We start from the raw sequence: 19275 nt of genomic DNA, 5'->3' as shown, positions 1-19275 counted from the left end.
TATCTAGACCCAACTTGGGAATTAAAATTTCCTTTTCCAAATCAATGTCATCATCAATTTCCTTACTAGTAAGTAGAAGTTCTAGGGGTGTCCTTGGTTCTATTTTTGACCCTACTTCCTTGGACTTAGGAACAAAAATAATTGTAGAAATAGTTGGACTTGTAGTAAAAACTTGAATGGGTCCAACTAAAGGAAAACTGAAAGAAGTGCTAACTAGATCCAAAATTGAAGTAACAATAGGTGGAGCACAAATTGGAGTACTTACAATAGAAAAAAAAAAGCTATAGGAGTCAAAATTGTAGAACATGATGGTAAACTTAGTGTACATGCTATTGTTGAAGTTAACACAATTGTGGAACTGGGGGCTGCTAATGTTGCTAACTCAAGAGCTGATGAAGAGGAGAGAAGCTCGATAGATGAAGTGGTAGACACTTCAATTGCAAATACCTAGAGTTGTGAGGTAGCAAATAGTGACTAAGGAGATGGTGTGTCTATTGTAGTTGTGGTAACATTTACTGAAGTTTTTCCAACCTTGATGATATAGTAATCTTAGGTGGAGAACGAGGAAGGGAGGCTATAACTTGTGCTGCTATACTCACTAGGTCACTCTCATCATCTCCTTCCTCGTCTTCCTCTTCAGCTTCTACCTCTTTCTCTTCATCATCATTCTTTAATGCCTGATAGTCTTCAACAACAAAAGTAACACATGGAGTGTTATCTTCTTCATCATTGTCACTGTCATCATCATCATCCTGGATCTCTACTAGATCTTCATTGGGATTCTATAGATGAAGATGTTTTTCCACATAGGGGTATGTGCAAGATCATGGTGGGCGAAAAAGTGGCAATGTGAAAAAACAAAAGTTTGAAGACATCTAAAAGCACTTCAAAATTTGCTTTGACTTTTCTTCACCTCTCCAGGTACCAAACCTAGAAAGTAAGGCCCAATCCTTATCAGATTCTGATATGAGATCAGATATTAGATATTCGATGTCATACCAGATATCCAATACTAGCAGCATAAACACATTGGAGGGAAAAAGAAAATTTTGGAGGGAAAAATGAATTTGTGAGTTATATGACTAATTTGAGTTATATATATATATATATATATATATATATATATATATATGAGATTAAATTAAGTTAAATTATTATTATTTAATATAATAACATAACTATTAATATATAATAATATATTATCTTATTATTATTATAATCTCTAAATATAATATATATATATTAATATATATATGATTATTATTTTTACTCTAATATTTCTATTAGAATTGTTTATATGGGTCGAACAGGGTCATATGTCATTCGACACATTCTATGACAACATATGTCCATAGGGTTCCTAGGACCCTTAGGGACATATTAGAGTAATTTATATGGGTCGAAGGGGGTCACACGATGATCTCTAACACTTTTTAACACAATTCATGACAACATATGTCTCTAGAGGTCCTACGACCCCTAGGGACATATTATAACTATTTATATGGGTCAAAGGGGGTCATAGGATAACCTATGACCCCTTTCAACACATTCCATGATGAAAAATGTCCATAAAGGTCATAGGACCCCTATGGACATATTAGAATTGTTTATATGGGTCAAAGGGGGTCATAGGATGACCTATGACCCCTTTCAACACATTCCATGATGACATATGTCTCTAGGGGTCCTAGGACACCTAGAGATATATTAGAATCATTTATATGGGTCGAAGGGGGTCACAAAATGACCTATAACCCCTTTTGACACATTCCATGACAACATATGTCCCTAGGGGTCCTAGGACCCCTAGGGACATATGAGAATTGTTTATATTGGTCAAACTTCCTATGACCCCTTTCAAAACATTTCATGATGACATATGTCTCTAGGGGTCCCAAGACCCCTAGGGCCATATTAGAATCATTTATATGAGTTGTAGGGGGTCAGAGGATGACCTATGACCCCTTTCAACACATTTCATGATGACATAGGTCCCTAGGGGTCCTAGGACCCTTAGGGACATATTAGAATTCTTCATATGGGTCAAAGGGGGTCATAGGTTGACCTCTGACCCCCTTTGACCCATTAAATGATGACATATGTCTATAGGGATCCTAGGAGGCACATATTAGAATTGTTCTTATGGGTCCAAGGGGGTCATTGGTTGACTTATGACACCCTTTGACCCAATATATGATGACATATGTCCCTAGTGGTCCTAGGACCCCTCAGGACCTATGACCCTCTTCGACCCATTACATGATGACATCATCCTTTAATGGATCAAAGGGGGTCATAGGCCATCTTATGACCCCCTTTGACCCATATGAATAATTCTAATATGTCCCTAGGGGTCCTAAGATCCGTAGGGACATATTAGAATCATTCTTATGGGTCAAAGGGGGTCATAGGCCCTTCGACCCATTAAATGACAACATATGTCCCTAGGGGCCTTAGGACCCTTAGGGACATATTAGAATCGTTCTTATGTGTCCAAGGGGGTCATAGGTTGACCTATGACCCCTTTCAACCCATTACATGATGACATATGTCCCTAGGGGTCCTAGGACCCCTAGGGACATGTTAGAATTGTTCTTATTGGTTGAAGGGGTTCATAGCTTGACCTATGATCCCCTTCAACCCATTAAACAAAAACATATGTTCCTAGTGGTCCTAGGACCCGCAAGGACATATTAGAATCATTCTTATGGGTTAAAGGGTGTCATAGGTTGACCCATTAAATGGTGACATATGTCCCCACGGGTCCTAGGGCATATTGGAATGATTCAGATGGGTCCAAGGAGGTCATAGGTTGACCTATGATCCCCTTCAACCCATTAAATGCTGACATATGTCCCTAGGGGTCCTGGGACCTGTAGGGACATATTAGAATCATTCTTATGGGTCTAAGGGGGTCATAGGTTGACCTATGACCGCCTTCGAGCCATTACATGATGACATATGTCCATAGGGGCCTAGGACCCCTAGGGACATATTAGAATCATTCTTATGGGTCAAATGGGGTGATAGGGTGACCTATGACCTCCTTCGACCCATTACATGTCAATATTATAGTTAATACTTATATTATATTATATATTTTAATATACTAATAATATATTATTAGATTATATAACAATAATAATCATATATGTTACTAGATTATATATTTAATAATAATATATATCATATATATCACTATTTATATTTAAAACTATATTATATTTAATAATAATCATATATATTAGTATAATGTAATACTAATTATAATAGTAATATTTACACATTCATGAAATATATAATTTTTTCTAAAATTGTCTATAGTTATTGTTTTATGTTTATTTCCCTTTAAATTTGTCTCCTTCCATATTTAAAATTTAAAAAAATTCCCTTTTGAAATTTACCTCCAAAAATGGATGGGAAGTCACCCAACCATATCAGATATCCAATTTGAGATTGGATATTCGATTAGGCCAAGTATTTACCAAGCTTCTCCGGTCAACTAAAAAAATGTGTTTGAGGAAGGTTTTAGTGACATTCAGACTTCAAATAGCCATTTGACAATGTTATTTTGATCGTAATTGAATGAAACGAAAAGGGTTTTTTAATATCACTCTCGAGATTCCATCGATATTATTGCTGTCAAATTTTGAGTTCGATAAGTATTTATTAGTTAATTATCAATGAAGATTGTTGTAAAGTGTTGATTGACATACTGATTGAAAAATAACTATACCTTTCAAATGGTATAACATTTTTTAAATCTAAAAGTTTTGTCATATTCTATGCTTCACCTAGTATAAGAAAAATAAAATAAAATAAAAATTTGGTAAAATTTTCTATTAGTTAAGGTGGTCAAACATGAGAGTTTGTTTTTCCAAAAATATTTTGGTAGAAAATTCATATTTAATTATTTATTTGGAATAAAAATAACAAAAAATAAGTGTCACATCCAGGCATGAGTCTACTTTTTATATCTATAATTATATTAAAAAAATATTATCATTTGATTTTGATTAAGGCGGTTAGACATACACCTACTTTTTATTTTTGCCTTCACATTTTCGTAGTAGTGCATTAAAATCCAAACTTTTGACCAATCAATTATTTTTTTCTCTTGATAAGGCCTAATAGTTTAGAAACTACATTCAATTTTCTAGAGATTATTTTCTTACAACATTTTGATATAAAGTCCATAACCACTTTAAAATTATGTGTCAAGGATTTTTTTCTACATTTGAAAGATTTGGTAGCAGTTTTCTCAAGGATTGCTCAAATATGTCTTTAGTTGTCTGCTCAACTGATTGCCATCTAACCTTGACTTTGTCTAGTAAGATTGTAGGGATTTGTGAAGCAAACTAATCAGGAGAGAACATCCATCTTCCTAGCTTGTCCATGATCAGATCTTCAACTTCCTTCTATTTTACTAGAGTTTTGGATTCATACTTGAGTGCTTTGAAGTTATTAATTCCATCACCTACTCTCGATTTATTGAGTCTTTCTTGAAATTTGGGAGGAGGTTTAACAATTACAACTTCATTATCTCCTTTCTTTTCAGATCTTCTTGTAAAAATAGTTGTGGAAGCCTTGGTTGGCTTGATAATGATTATGTTACCTTTCTTTCTCACAAGCTCTTCCTCCTTCTCAGATTCTTGCTCTTCTTCTTCTTTAGATTCCTCAATATCTTCACCTTTACCTTTGGTAAGCATGAGAGGGCCACTTGGATTTTTCAACTTGGCAACCTTCCATTTTCCTTTGCTTATAGCTTGGGAAAGCTTAATTTCAAGCTCAATTCTAGATTTGGCTTCTTCGTAGGTTCCAAAAATAGGTAGCTTAGGATCTATTGGCTCATTCACTAGTGCTTCAATGATATCTCTAGTTTCATCAATTTTAAACTCATATGTAAGAGGTTTCACCCATGCAATTCTAGGCCTGACTGCCTAGATATACACTCTATCACAATCAAGCATAAAACACACATCATCTTTATAGTCATCAATAAGCTTGGGAGGAATTTTGAACCTATTGTTAATCTTCTCCTTGAAGTCTTCAAAGTAATTGTCCATAATACTATCAAAATTTATACCCATTTCACCATTGAAATCATTAATCTGATATAGAATTGGGGTATCTTTCCTCCATAAAACTAAACCTTTTGATGGGGAAAACTTTTGAACATAGAAGAAAAGACATGTTAACAAAGAACATCAACTTTACAAAGATCAATTTTGAATAATCAAAAAATTAGTATATCAATGTACATAAGGCTTATAAGTGTTTTTTTCACTAATGCCAAAGGGGGAGATTGTTGGCATTATGTTATATTTGTCATTAGTGACAACACTTATTCAATTCTATATAGTTACCAAGCTCATCACTCAGTCTATAGTTTATACCAAGAATTCAGTGGTTGCTAAGTAAGTTCATCAGTTAAGCAATTCACATCAAGCATTTTTTAAGCTACCGAGTGAGTGTGCAATCTAGCAGTGTTTACTAAGTAGATAATGGTCACTGAGCTTCGTAATGTCTACCGAGTCATTAGTTTGTGTGATGTGAAGCTAGTGTTTACCAAGTGATGGATATGTAGTGCTTACTAAGTGGAAGCAAGGTAAACAAAGGATTCAATATTTATCAAGTAACACTACTATATCAAAGAGTTGAGGTTTTTAACATGACCTAGTCTCTAACAAGGACTCAAGATCTATTATATGTATTTTGATGACTCCTAGTAGGGATAATATCCTTAACAAGATTTTTTAATGAGTTAATCATCTTGTGAGTACCATCCCCACTAGGGTTTTCCCTTGGCTATGGTGTCCCTAGTTACTAAATAATGGTGTTATGAGTTCTCTTTATGCATAGTTATATTTATTGTTCAACATTCTTAATTTACTTTCATATGAAAGTTATAAAGTAATTAACAATATTTAGTTGTGGAAATTTTTTTGTAGAATATTGAATTCACTCCTACCCCCCTCTTAGTATTATCTATTTCTAACAATTAGTATCAGACCACAGTTACTCAGAAGAGGCTTAACAGCTTGAGTAAGATCTCTATATATATGGAATAGTTGAAAAGAAACCTTAAAGAAGCTCTTGAACAAATTGATCTTCTTATAGAAGAAAGAGACAACTTGAAAGATGTGTATGAGGATGCAAAAGTCAAAATTGCTAAACTAAAAAATATGATTGATGATTTAAAATATGGCAAGAAATCAAATATGTATACTAGTGACAATGATGAAGTAGGCATTCTAAAGAAAGAAAATGAGATTTCGAAACATAAATTGAAAATTGTTGAACTTGAGTCTTAAGAAATATGAGAGTAAGAATGAACCTGATCTAAAATTTGAGAATGGTGATCTTAGAACCTAGTTAAGTCAAGTAACATCTAAATTATATTCTATCAAGATTGAGTATATAGAATTAGAAAGGAACAATGCCATTGTGAAAGGAGAATTCACACAAGCTAAGTGGCATTTAAAAAAACTTTATTCTAGTAGTGAGAAAATTGATGAGCAAATATTTCACTAGAGACCTTCACATGACAAGACAAGTCTTGGATATCTTACTAGAGAAAACTCAGCAAAGAAAAGTTGACATTAGGAAAGAACTAGATCCAATTGTTGAGTCCCCTAATGAATCTAATCTGAGTACAATTGAATCAATCACAACTACCAAAGTATGTAACGAGGTTGAAATAGTTGATTTGTCTACAAAATATGATGATCCAAAGAAAATAGAGCAAGTTGATAAACCTAAGAAAGATGAAGCATCCAAGGAAGTTAAAGGTCAATGTAAAGGTAGATGTTTCATATGCAATGAAGTTGGTCATATGTAAAGAGGTTTTATAGATAATTCTTTTAAAACTATTACTAATTTGTATTGTTATAATTGTCATGGTTATAGGCATAAAGTAGTAGATTGTATGAAACCTAAGTTTGATAGTAATAATGAAAATAGTAGAATGTTTAGGAATATTAACCCTATAGGTAATGAAATATCCCAAAGAAGATCTAATGATGAAGAAATATCTAATAGAAAAAGGAAACATATATGTTACAAGTGTAACAATCTTGGACATATTGCAAGGAATTATGGAGCACCTAAAAATTAGATTGGAACTACTCAAAGAAGAAATGCACCTCTATGTTAGTTATGTAATAACTTTTGACACATAGAAAGATTTTTTAGAATGGAAAGAATTAAATTCAATCAAAATCTCAATTATAGAAGGAACAATAACAAGAGTTACAGAAGGAATGATAACAATGATAATATTCAGAAAGAAGTTGTAAAATATCATGTTGAGGAATTTCAAGAAGTATTTGCAAAAGCTAAGGATTCAAAAAGTTCTTATATAGGTTTCAAGGAACTATGTTTTGGTGCACCTAATGAGAAATTAAAGTGTGAAATTATTTGTAACTCATCTAATTTGAATTAAACAATTCTAGCAGAGGTAGAATATTAGTTGATCAGAATTGATAAGATATTGCAAATAAGAAGTTCCATAGTTATTAGAAGGTAGAGGACATAGAGTGGAAGCTATGATCAAGTGTGAAAGCATTTTTGTGATTACAGTAAGCTACACAAAAGAAAACAAGTTCACTATTAATTAGTGACAAATTTTTGAAGTAGAAGTAGATATGCATCTAATGTAGAGTAAGGGGTAAAAGTGCAAACTTATATTACCCTTTTACAAAAGAAAAGACTAACAAAAGTAAACTTTTCAACTTTAATGACATAAAATTGGTATTATTATTTAGAATTTGAAAATAAAATAAACTAATGAAATGTGTAGAAATAGATGAAGTTTAGGATTATATGATTTAATAATTAATTGGAACAGGAAATGATATATTTTCCTATTTTTAAAGATAACTGTTTAGTTGTTGAAAGATGCTAAAAATTAGGGGTCTAGTTCCCACCACAAAATGATATGGAAATAAACTTATTTCCCTTTGATCTCAGATTATGTTATAGATAACATATGCTGCTAGAAAAATAAAAAATAAAAATAAGATTTAGACCTATATTTTCTCTTTTATAATGATTCAAATTTCAACTTATTCAAATCGATAGTTTTCATCTCCCATCACATTTTTCAAAATAAATGTATTCTAACTAAAAGAAAAAATAGAGATTCCAGAAGAGGACTCTCTCCTCTCAAATATCATATAATTTTTCAATTTTCTTGATATGATTTAATATTTTTTCTTTCTCAAAATTGACATCTTATCAAGTATTAAAATATGTACTTGTGGAGTTTTTAAATTGCAATATACTATATTTAATTAAAACACTCTGAACTCTACATAAGAATATTCATGACTTTGAACTCTATAAATTTGTGATTATATGTTATTAAAAAAAAAAACTAAAATATAGTAAGAGCTATTAAAATGTCATTTTTCTAAAATAATTTTATTTCTTTAGTAATTGGATACTAATTACTATAAAACATGAATTTAATAGACATTTTCAATTGGATAAGTGTGAGACCATATATAACTTGGCTAGAATAAATTTATCAAGATCACATGTTTAAACGCAATTGATTTTTAGATGGAAATACTCAAATTCGGTCATTCTGAGAAGTCAACCTAAAAGCTGGCACAAATTTTTTACTTTTACTCTAAGATTTGAAGCAATTTAAGAATTGTGAGAAAGATTATGAATAACATTTGTTCATGTAAAAAGATTGGAGTGATATATGAGCGATTTGACAATGAATCCAAGTGTGAAGAAAGGTGTTTGTAGTGTGAATTGTAGAAGCCCTCAAATGTGACATTAACTTGGTATTTTATGAAGCTTTGATTGGAATTTCTAGTATATTCTATAAGTAGCATGGTAGGCCAGTCAACAGGTGATTTAAGTGACAAACCCAAATACAAGTTCAGGAAAAACTTATTTGTTTCTCTCATAGATGATGTGTTAGGAGCATTTTCTCAAATCCTACCAAATGTACTTCAGATAGAAGATGTTAGAAGTTATATTTATTGTAAATTTGAGAGCATTGGTGATAAATATATCCATAAGGATTTAGGAGTTATGTGTAATGGTGACAACCCTAAAATATGAATACACCTACCTAAATGAGTTGAATTTGATTAGGTAAATGTTCTAAATGACATTTGAAAATCATGAATGGACCAAAATCATTTTGAGTAGAGTTCATGAAGAGATGTTTTGGATAGGTGATGTACTAGTCACAATTTTCAATGACCTAATTAATAAGGTCATGGGTCTGAGTAATTAAGGTTATAATCCAATAAATAATAGAAATGTAAGAAAGATAGTTGAGACAAACTTATATACTAGGTTTGATGGCAGGAACATCAAAGTCTACATGATTTAGAACAAAGGAGTCAAAGAGTTGAGTAAAATTTTTGGATAATAGATGAATCATATTTCTAGAGTGAACTCTATGCTAGTATGATTCATGCATGTATCATATGTTATGGCAATTGATAAAAGGAAGCTAAACTTATGCGTGATAGTCAGACAACAGATGTTAGACAATATTACAAAGCTAAAGAAGAATAAGAATGAAGGCTATAGATTTGAATATTTTTTAATACATATATTATTTTATGTTAACAAGCAATTCCTTAGCATGAAAAGTTGGGAAAGTGATGAATGTTCTACGAAGTTGGTAACACAATGTTACAGGGCAAGATTGGAGAATATTAGAGATAGTGACATTTATAGATTGATGAAGAACTTTCAATTAGAGATGAAATTGAGATACATAATCCCTCCCTCCATGGTGGAAAAGTATAAAGATGAGATATATTTCCATAGTGGAAACTAGTACTTCTTTTCTGGAAGTAGTAGAACCTAGGGTGAAATTCATTGAACCTATGGGATATGAAATGAGTGAAGAACTCATTGAAGGTTATGTGCAGATCATATTGTAGTTAGAGAAGGGCACAAAATTCCCTATATGGGGTACTTATGAGGAAAAGATTAGGGAATTTCATTTAGAACTTCATAGAAAGACGATTAAGACAAAAGTGTAGAACAGGATACATTCCATTCTCAAGGAATCTAGTATGACTAGAGAAGAACTTAATGAAATCAAAGGAATAGTAGTGGAGATGAAAGCTAGTAGATAGTGTGAGATATTAGAAGATCCACCTATTTCTATTGTAGCACCACTTAAAGATGTAATAGTTGTAGGACTTACCATGTAGACACCTACTACACCTTATGCAGCAGTTGTGTAAGTACAACCAATTAGAGTACAATGTGGTTAGAAAAAGAAGCAATCAAAGGTTGATATAATAATTGCATAAATAAGGCTAGGAATATTGGAAAAGGTTAAACAAGAACCTAGACCACCTTCAAAGAAAAGGGTCAAGAAAATTTCCACTAGATCTAAGACAAGAAGAAAAACATTGCAAATTAGTGATTCTAAGGAATGTGATGACAAAGAAGTTGAAGAAGTGCATCAAACCATATCACCTCCTCACATTGTTATTGATACTAAATCCATGTAAGTGGAAACTACACATATAAATGTTAATGTAAATGAAAATCCATTTATTGAATATGGAAGAAACATTGTTGGCAATATTACTACCTACACTAGTACTAACAATGAGGATGAAGAAGAAGAAAGAAAGAGGATTGCAAAAAGGAAAAGATTAGATGAAGAAGAAATAAATAAGAAGAAAAAAGGAAGAAACATGAAAAAGAAGTGAAGAGGAAAGAAGAGGAAAGGACAAAAAAATATGAGAATCTAGGAAGAAAGAGGAAAGAAAGAAACATGAAAAGAAAGAAGAAGAAGAAAGAGAAAAGAAGAGGAAAGAAAAAAGAAAGTATAAGAAGCAAAAGAAGAGGAGAAATAAAAATAAGTTGAGAAACAAAAAGAAAGATGAGATGATGAGAGAAAGAAGGTTGAAGAAGAAAAGAAGAGTGTAGAGGTTAAATCAATTACACTTATTCCTAAAACAACTCTAGTAGTAGCAACAATAACAATATCTAATGATGATGATCAGAAAGGACTAATGAGTTCTTAGATTAAATTAATTCAAAGTAGCAAATAAATTAGGTCTTTGGAGAAAAAATTTTCTTCTAGAAGTCTTGGATAAGATATAGAAGATATTTCACACAACTATTACAAATCTAGACTTGCAGACTAAGGCAGAAGAATTGGTGAAATATTTTGATGAAGAACTCACAACCTTGTCTCAAGTAGGGTCAACTTATAAGAACAAGAAAAGCATGATGCATCACTATTTGATAAAGTATGCATGAATGTGATAAATGATTTGAAGACACTAAATGTATAAATATCAAGGAATTGAGGAAGAACATTGATGAAGGTAAGAAGTTATATGGGCAATGCACACTATCATACACTTATCTATTATATTTTCAAGAGACACTAGATGAATAAATATCAAGAAATTTGTTGGTTTTTGAAAATGTTACCCATTTCCAATTACCCTTATGAGAACAAAATGCATCTAGGGGCAGGTAACTCCCATTATCAACACATCCATTCAGACACTAGGCCAACTATAAGGCTATACTCCTTCTGCACTTTAGGCTCTACAAAACCTAGGCATATGAACCTATAGATTCCTTATATGGTACCAGTTGTCAAAGCATACACTAAATCTATTATGAAGTAGATAAAACCCTTATTTCTCCTAATAACTCATGAAATAACATAAATCTACAGTAGCTAAATGCAGATCTAGGAACCTCATAAGCTATGTGAGGGCATTCTATTATAGATCTTCAACATGAAAGGGAAAAATGTTGATTATTGATGTTGATGTTCAACAAATCCTCAAACATGCAACAAAACCTAATGATCCTATCTCTGATCAGTGCCTAATCCATTGGGCAATTCCATAAATTGAAAACATACATCTGTGACATCAGGACATATTCTGTATATCCAGACATTAGATCTATCTAATCACCTTGTGATTTAGACATCAATGCTCATTCAGATCTCATTCTTACAAAATATCCTTCTCAAGTAACTAGCAACCTTGTTAAACATGTCAAGCATTTACTTTGGCCCTTTGGTCCAACAACAAAATACATCAAACATACAGCCTGAAAGGGATGCAAATGGGTCTCAGATCTTTGTTCCAAAGCCACATAAGACTTACAGATTGCTAAGATAGGAGACAAGACACAGAATGAAGCTAGTAAAACTATTTCTGATATGTATTCATTTTCTTTGAAAATATACATTTAGGTGCATGAAATCAAAACATGAAACAATCTGTATTATCTTTACACTTGCTATTAATATAAGAGGAAATGCTAAAAAATAAAGGTGGAATCACAGATCTGGATCCAACAAAGTGGTCTCACAAAAAGACTGCAAATTTGCAACCCACAATGGTCTCTCAGTAACAAAAAACTGGAACCCCTCAAATGGAAGAAAGAAAGAATAATATAGGATGAAGATTGTAAGAATTTTCCTAAGGGAAAAATTCACCCAAGAACTAAGAACTCAAACACAAGCACATAGTAGATCAAAAGAGAGAGTATGATCAGAATAATAATGTATTCAATACTTGATGCTTAGAGTACACTAGGAGTGCCTGATTATAAAGGCTACAGGAGAGCTTCTAGAATGCATAGAAGTTAGCACCATGAAGTGTCATACAACCAAGCACATGTCCACCAAATATGGATTATCCTCCATTAAGTACAGAAGTAAGTGCAGTGATGAGAGGATAAGTCTACAAGGGTGGGACATGCAAAATAGTGTTGTAGACACCATGTGCTCAAATAAAGGTGCATATTACTGCGTTGTCAACATGACAAATCACAAGGTTGCACAAACTCCTAAGTGTCTCACAAATAAAAATAATTAAATAATGCATTAACCTAAGTAAACTTAAGTAAGTGTAAATAGTAAAGTACTTATTTACACCAACAAAGATGAATTCTTGGATTGAACCTACAATCGACATGTGTCCCCTTAGAATTTCATCTCTTGCAACTGAAAAGACTCTCTCTAACCTTTTTCTTCCATCTGATTTGATTTTTGTTTCATCATTACATTGTAACTAATTTGAAAAATATCCCTAGCTGAATGATGCAATCCCTTATTTGCTAAATATCTGATTTACATCAAAATACTGATAAAACTTCATTTAACTGACTCAAAAATGCCCCCAACTGAATTCTCCTTGTCTTTTACACATATTCAAGCTATTAACTTGCCAAAATCACAACTGAACTTCCTGATCTGAAAATGATTGCACTTTAGGTACCTAAAAGAAAACCTCCTATAGCTTGAGCCAGCTACTACTTGTGCAAAAATTGACTCCGAAATCGGAAAGTTCATTTTTTCTCGATTCTAGCGATATATAACATCGCCTATTTCAGCTTCCAAAAACCCACTAAAAGTCCATTTGAAAATAGTCTCCTCTGTCATGGCACTCATGTCTAAACTTTGAAATTTAAAATTCAAAAATTTAAAAAAATCTAATGTCTAAACATTAGAATGAATCCCCTTTTTGATTTAATCTGAACGTGCATCCATTTTTTGGAAATAATAATTTAAAATTATTATTTTTGCATTTCAAATTTTTCTATGCTTCTCTGGGCCCATTGGGCACCACCCGGGCTGCCACGAGGCAGCCCCTGATTGGCTAGCTGATTCGCCACCTCATTACCTTTGGCCCTGCCATGTCACCTACCTTGTCATCACTGAGTGGGCCCTCCTGCCACTTGTCAGAAATGCGCTTCCCCACATTTTTAAACTGAGCACAACTTCATATTGCAAGAATGAAGAATCCATAGGATGCACCATGTGGCACAATCCTGTGCCCTCTGTATTTTAGCCCGCCACATCAGCTCCTGCACAAGTTTGTTTAAAATTTTCCTAGCACCTTCGACTGACTATCCTCCATGGTCCCACACATGGGTGCTACCTCAAAAGGCCATGTCTTTCAAGCTACAATACATACTGCTTGCTTTAGTATTTATACATTTTAAAACTTTACACCCGACGCATATGGGACTTTTAATGCCCATGTTAGTTCTTTTGCTCTCAGTTCTCTGACATTCATTGTCTTACTTGTAGGGTCTTTTCCCTGTCGTTGTGATGAGGATCTCTTGGTTTGGTGTGATCCTCATTCTCTGAGTTTCTTTTAAACACGTGGAAACTCTTCATATTTGGCATCCTTCCTTTTACTTTTGCCTATGTTCCTTTTGACGTTTTTCTGAATTGATGTTTTGTCTTTTATTGCGTGAGGTCTTCTTAGTCCAGTGCAAGGTATGGGCCTTTTATTGGCTACGTGGGAGCTTTGATGGAGTGTATTGTTTTTTGGGTTCGCTTTGCAATGCGTGAGGAGAGTCGTTGTAGACGTGGGCAACATTCATCTTTTGTTTATTAAACTATTTCTCTTCCTCCCCTTCGTTGAACATGGAGTTCTCTGTGGCTGCTTTGCTACTTGTGAGCTTCCTTGCCCCTGAGACTACCCTTAAATGGCTCCATCTCCTCTATCTTCTTCTATTAAAACTCTCCAAGCTCCCCTATTCAGAATTGTGGGCTCCCTGCTCTGTTTTAACGCTTTCAATGTGTGGGTTTTCATCTTCTAGCATTTTAATGGTATCTCCCTTTGAAAAATGGGGCTCCTCTCTTTTAATGCCTGCTCACATGGATCTTGCCATAGAAACTGTGAGTTTTTCCTTTTTGGCAGATTTGTCTTCTTGTCTGTATTTCAAAAACATCTTAAATAGGTTTGATGTGAGATTCGTGTCGAGAGTCCTAGTGAACAGGTTAAGAGTGGGGGGTACCTTGAGGCATTGCTTGAGAATGCGGTGCTACCGCTGGATGCAGATGATCTTGGGCCATTTGACGAAGCAGTGTAGATCCTTCTTGGGTGGCAGTGCTCCTCCAATTCCAAACTACTTGGAGTGCTTCTCAAATAAAGTATTGAACACTTTGGCCACCTTCTTCATCATTTGGACTACGGCTTTATCTTAATTCGCTTCCTTCCTTTCATTTCAGCTCACGGCTTCTTGGTCTGTGGCTTGGATTCTTTAATAGCAAATCTTCATTTTAAATTCCCCAAGCCTTTGTCCTTTTTAGTGCAAGGTAAGTCTTTTCTATTTTATAATACTAATGTCTCCTTAATATATGCACTGACCCTCAGATCTGGTGGCTCCCTATTTTGGCATGAAGTGCCTTTGACTAAAACATGGGGCCGCTATTTTTTATGTTTCTTTGTATTAAAAAATAGATCTTCCCATACCTTGAGAATCAACTTATGAATGAAAACATGGGGACCCTATATGTGAATGATTTTCAATTTGAACACATTCAATCCATTATTGATATAATGTAATCAGTTGGGCCCCAAAGTGGGCCTGACTAAAAAAAATTTCATTTTTGAACAACTGATATGGCAAACTAGTCCATTGATTATCTTGAACTGACTGGAAACCATTTCGACCACTTGTGCATCACTGAGATATCCATTAAACTCATTTTATCATTTTCTGCCAACGTACCAAATTTGTGCCAGGAGGTCCATTGACTACCTTTGAAAACTGATCCAGACCTCTAACCAGGCTCTAAAAATTGGGGCATTGATTCTCTGTTCTGCATACCTCTACCCCACCGAATCTTGTCTCATAATGAATTTGGATTAAAAATATATTGACTGTCAAATTTGCCTCCTCAGAATTACTTGCAAGTAAACACTTTAGAAAACAATAAACTGGCTTGGATTCGGCTCAGAAAATTGGGCAGACTGACACTTGAGAAAATGAAGCTTGGGGTGTTGGTTCTCTGTCATGAGGACATTATGGATTTGCGATCTGGGCTCATGACGAATAATTGGGCACAAATGGTGGACGTTCAAAGTAGGCTACTTGGATTTTACAGATTTGACATGCTGACAGAAAGCATTTTTTGCAAATGGAATTGACCTAGAAAAGTGTGCATATGGATTTGTCATGACATGCAAACTGACACACTTGGAGTATTTTTAGAGGAAAATACAAGGGTACAATCCATTTGACTCAACCAATTATAGATCAAGAGATACGACATCATCAACAGGGGTACTGATCAATCTGCAAATGCTGACACTAGTAAAAGGTCATAAATCATGTTTGGAATTACATTTGGAAACTGATCAAACGGATTCGTCAAGACTTGAAAAATGAAACAAAACAAATCTCTAACATCTATGATGCAACACAAAAGGAATTTCAACATTTCAGTCAACTAGTCAAAAGTTATAACACGTCAAATAGGGCTTCCCAGAATTTTGAATATTTTGCAAAAACATGAAAACTGTAACTGACCAACTTTGAGGGATTCAAAACCTAGTCAAAAATACTCAAAATGACTCAAAATCTAAAACATAGGTTCTCAGGTGTGGAAACTAGACACTCTCAAAGTGGAAAGTCACAAAACCTTTCTAAGTGCAAGATATTTAGATGCAAACATAGCCTCCTGTCGATGTCTAACACTTGGGGTAAAATGCAGATTTGGCACCAACTCAAAACAAGACTTTGCCAAACGGCTCAGAACGACAATTTATCTTCATGGAACAGGTAGACGGGCTGAATGGAAGGTGTTAGAAAAATTGAACACCATGGGGCCTTATAGGTACAGCTGGGTACATGTGCACTTAAAAAGCGTTTATAGGGCTCAAATCTCTCAATGGTACTCAAAATTGACCTTGCAATTTTTAGTCCCAACAGAATTGAGGAAGAATATTGATGAGGGTAAGAAGTTATATGGATAGTGCACAATATTATACACTTATTAGATTTTAAAAATAAGATCAAAGGCCTAATAAGTGAGCTTCGAACACTCACTACCCTATTATAGAGACCTAAGGAAAGCATTAAAGATCTTGGAATTGAAATGGAGAACATTCACAATGCTATCTCGGGTATTGAAAATGATAAGGAATAGGTAATCAAAATGTTTTCTACTCTTAGAGAAATTTTTTCAACTTAAATCAGTATTTTATAGAGGCAATTGAAGGAATGTCTTGTGGCTAAGGCCTCTAATGACAAGTTTTCCTATACTAACTTGAGCATGCTAGAAGTAGCATCCTATGAACACTACGCACTCATCACTATATATGGCATAGTCAAGGAGGACTAGAAGACTAAAACTTAGAATTGGAGATTGTATATACAAAACATCAAGTTGATCAGCAAGAGGAAACACAATTTTTGACACATTTTCCATTGATGTCAAAGCAGGAGAAGTATATGTAAAGAAAATTGTATATGTATAAAGGAGAAGTATATATGTATATGTAAGTGGGAGTACACCTATATATAATTGTAAGGAGTGATAAAGAATGTAATACTCAATCAAAACATGATTAAAATATTTTCTATTTTAAAGGAATTTTTTGTGTAGTTACCTTTTGTATTCATTTTTGTATGACATCATTTTGGGACTTAGCCAATTTTACCAAATCTTTCCATAATTACCAAACGGTGAGATTTTTGGAAATATGGCTAGTTAGATGTTTGAAATATTGTCATTTATGGCAACATGTAATCAACATTTCATTTATGCAATCAAAATTAGCAAATTGTCTAACTGTTAGACAGATAGTAGTAGTATAGAGACAGATATACCATGTATAGATGAATGAGTTTGAGTTAGGACATGCATAGTTAAGGATCAATAGATGATAACATGGTGATGATGTATGTAAGTGTCCAAACTTGTATAGATACCAATTCAAGTATTTAACATAAAAGAATAGAGCATATTAGAGAATTAGATTGTACGACTTAAGTAATTATTTTTGTGATGAAATAATTACTAATTTATGATGGTCCAACATCCTAGATGTTTACTCTAAGTAATTTTAATATTTGATCAGGGTAAACTTTATGAAAAACCGCTCCAAAGAAAGATATAAATTATTAGTGAATCTTTCATTATTTTGAAAAAAAAGATTGTTTTTATCAACAAATCTCTCAATTTTTTATTTTAAATATTATTTACATTGTTGATTATTTTGGAATCATAATTTTTTGAGCAAAAAATATTCGTGAATCTTAATAATAATAGGAAGTTCGTTAATTGTCATGGAATAATACAAATCAAAATTGAACATGTTTTATCTTATGGAAATTATGAGGATAATTAATTTATATTTTAAAAAATTTAATCAATAGTGAAAACTAATTATTGGTAATATATCCTTGTTAGTCATATTATGAGTCGCCATATTTTGAACTTTTCCTAAATTGCTCATCTAGTCATCAAAGCTTCTTATTGTCATTTCATGCTCTCTCAATCATTTAAAACATTGTATAAACTCTCTTGAAGCCTCCTATCATTCCTTGTATTTGTCCAAACCTCTTTGAACCACTTTGAACCTTAGTTCAAAGTAGTTCAATCAAAGGTTTTTATGTTGAGCTTTGTTTTTTGCACATAATTCATGCAAGACTTCAAAGTCTTCTTCTGAACTACTTTGAACCCCTTTGAATCTTGGTTTGAAGTAGTTTGAAGCAGTTCTATAATGAAGATTCTCTAGCAAAAATTGATTGCAAGTTGGTGAAGCCACCACTTTTACATGACATAAATTGCCACATTAGGAGGTAATAATTCAAAAGCATGCCTTAATTTCAAGCATGGGAAAATGCCATCATTACTTAAGGAAGATCTTTTCACAAAAAAAGAAGGATTGGGTGTTAGACAAAGTTAATCATTGTCAGTACAACTACAAAAGGAAGTATTTAATAAAAGGTCATGTCAAAAGATTTTGAATGTGTGAGCTTAGCCATAGTTGATCTATCATGAATGCCTCATTATGAGGTTGTACTTTTGCATGTCTGTTCTCTTTCCCTTAAAAAGAGTGTAGTTTTTATTTTTGTTTATCATGTGAAAGGGAGATTTGAAGAAGGAGTTCCTAAGGGACAAGAAAATAGGTTATTTTTCTCAGCAGGTTGTAGGTTAGAATATAGAAAAAAACCCTTCTTTTTGTTCTACCATTTGTGTACATTTCAAAACAGAATCAGTTTGAGCCTTGTTTTCCTTGTTTAAGATGAGATCTATGTCACATTTCTTTGGGAATATGTCAAGTTTGGAGTGTAAGAGACCCATTTTTTGTGATACCAATTTAGAAGGTGATAGGTTGGAAAAATTATAGTTGAATTTCCTTGAGCAAGTTGATAAATTGAATGGTTGTATGGAAATTTTGACTAGTGGTCTGATTGAAGTCATAGCTTTCTCACCTGTCCTATTAAAACCTAAATTACTCCAACTTTGTATTGACCATTATCATGTAAGGA

The sequence above is a fragment of the Cupressus sempervirens genome, chromosome 7 (assembly GCF_028749045.1).
Source record: "Cupressus sempervirens isolate cs-2001-9-10 chromosome 7, ASM2874904v1, whole genome shotgun sequence".
Lineage (NCBI taxonomy): Eukaryota > Viridiplantae > Streptophyta > Pinopsida > Cupressales > Cupressaceae > Cupressus > Cupressus sempervirens.
Note: the sequence above shows the minus strand (reverse complement) of the source record.